General features: G+C 46.4%; 1 protein-coding gene across 5 annotated transcripts in view; it reads left to right on the top strand.

Moving 5' to 3' along the window:
• The first annotated feature begins 900 nt into the window (after positions 1–900).
• Positions 901–2,448, top strand: part of LOC119268042 — a 4,381-nt gene continuing 2,833 nt past the window's right edge. For 3 of the 5 annotated variants that reach the window (XR_005132808.1, XM_037549538.1, XM_037549539.1), the window contains exon 1: positions 901–1,238. The gene's annotated coding sequence lies outside the window, so the exon portion shown is untranslated. Of the gene's footprint in view, positions 1,239–1,461; positions 2,250–2,448 lie in introns of all 5 variants that reach the window. The other 2 variants (XR_005132809.1, XR_005132810.1) reach the window with 2 other exon arrangements.

Below are 2,448 nucleotides of genomic sequence, written 5' to 3'. Positions count from 1 at the left end.
CATAAGATTGATCATTTGGCGTGAAAGCCATTGATCTCCACACGTGATAGCTCGTTTTTTAGAACACTTTTTTTAAATAATTTCCGTATTACAAGTTTATTATTTTTCCTGGGAATTTGGCCACATATAATGACACAATGCGAAGGTTTCCCAATTTTTTGATAGATTTTGCATTTTTTATGCCCATTTTAAGATGCGGTCAAAACGGCGGGAATGACTGTTCCTAGCTAGTGGTTGAATCTTCGAATTTTTTTAATGTTCCTCTAATTAAATAGATACTTATGTATCAAAAAATGATTTTGGTAAAAAATAGATAACAAACTATAAGCTAGCTGCAGTTCAAATTTGACCCGTTTCCAAGTGGATCGGCGGAAATTTGTCTTTTTCATGAGAGGTGAATCAAAACTTTTGACACCCAAGTATTCGGTTAATTATACATTAAGTATGTTCTAATATTTTAGAAAATTGTTTTGGTCTTATTTTGCAACAAATATATTGTAGGTCTTTCACAAAAAACTCATTTTCGGCCCTTGAAAAATGGAAAATCGATTTTTCGTGCAAAGGAAATAAAAACTCCCTTTTATCAATATTGTTTGCAAATCTACGATGTAAACTTGTGCAAAATATGATATCATATGAATAAATATTTGATAGGACTTTCATAAAAAAACACATTTTAAGCACTGAAAAATGGAATGAACTTTTCTATCTTGAATCAATCACGATCAATTTATATGGTCATAAGGTCATCAAATGGTTTGTTGCGTTCTGATTAGATCATAAACATATCACGCGGATCATGCATCAACCATAGTCGGATGCTTCCGGATCCAACGGCCCAAACCCACCCGGGCCAAAACCCTAGGTCAGTCCACATGGACATTTTCCACCCACCCCCGCCTCCATTCTTTCTCTCCCTCCCTCCTGCGCCTCCACCAGTGAGCCCCTCTGCTCTCCCTCGCTCCGATCTGGTGGAGCCGCCGCCCCCAACCTCTCTCTCCGACTTCGATCCGTCGCCGCCTCCAACCGCTCACACCCCACTCCTCTTCCCCTCCTCCTCTGGCAGCCCAGTCGTCATCGCGACCGAGGACCAGAGACGCGGGCGGGGAGCTCGAGGCGGAGGAGCAGCAGTAGCGGCGGCAGTGGCAAGTCAGGGCAAGGCCAGCAGCGATGGGGTTCATCTCCTTCGTCAAGAGGGTGCTCTTCGCCTCCGTCTTCCTCCTCTCCGCCTACCAAGAGTACGTGCGCGTGAACCCCCCTCTTCCCCCTCTCGCCCCGCTAGATCTCCGTTCGTTTCTTCTTATGATCTTATGATCGACCGACTTCGTTTCTTGTTTTGGATCAACGACCAAAGTGGTTACGTCCGTTGGTATATGTATATGCCGTTTTTTTGGTTGATCACCACGAGAATCAGATTCGGACAAGGACAAGCATTCAGGTTTTGTTTGGTATGGTTTCCAGATCGGGCCGAAAGAGGGGGAGTTCAGCTCGGGTTCTCCACGTACGTACGCCCATACTGTGTAGCTCATGATTCCTGCTGAGCTAGAGCTACTACTGTGTCTGTTATGTATGCATCACCTCAGGTCAGGCCATCTCGACTGAACATCAATGGATTTGGAATCCATATACTGTATCAGCATGTTTTATTTTACCCTTTACCAATTTGTCGATTTTTGTGGCATTTTCATTTGGAAATTACTTTACTTTGTTGTATTTTGGAATGTTGTGCCCTCCTTGAAGTAATGCTGACCGTATGACAACTGGAGCTTATTGGTTGTTGTGTTCTGCTGCTGAGTTGTTGCACATTCAACTAGCATCTGTATTCGGGCATTCCAGTGATGGTGCTGACCCCAACGATGTCGCCGCGCGACCTGGTGAGCAGCAGCTATGAGAGCTGCACGCCGACGGTGCCGAGCACCATGAGCAGCAGTTGTTGCATGCCAATTGATTGCTCAGCTCCGCCAACAGCGGCAGTACCAACAGCGTGGTGACTGATGCAGGCCAACCTTGAGTTCTATAGCCTCGTCTCCTCCATGGTCGCGGTTCTGCAGTGTGGCAGGTTCGTGGATGACCCACAGCTAGCATGAAGCTGCTGGCCGCCACAGAGGATGTACCTCCAGCTAGTATAGAAAGACGGGGGAGGGGAGGAGATGACAGCGCCGTTGCTCCGGCCCACCGGCTAGCTTGGATCCCCCCTCAAACTCCAGAGCTTCGAGGCCGCCGTTCTCCTCTAGTTCCTCGCCACCATGGTGAGACGATGAAAGGGGGTCGGGATTATACATTATTTTCTGAAGAGAGAGATTAGCTAGTGGCGTTTCTTTTTAGCGAGATGCGAACAGGTTAACGCGAGCGCTCGGAACAACTAAATCATGTTGCTGCACGATTAAGTATTTGGGCGAAATAAATAGGTGACAACATCACATGCATGCACACTAGCATCAAAGCCCC

This window comes from Triticum dicoccoides, chromosome 3A (genome assembly GCF_002162155.2).
Source record: "Triticum dicoccoides isolate Atlit2015 ecotype Zavitan chromosome 3A, WEW_v2.0, whole genome shotgun sequence".
In the NCBI taxonomy this organism is placed as follows: domain Eukaryota; kingdom Viridiplantae; phylum Streptophyta; class Magnoliopsida; order Poales; family Poaceae; genus Triticum; species Triticum dicoccoides.
This window is presented reverse-complemented; position numbering and strand designations above follow the sequence as displayed.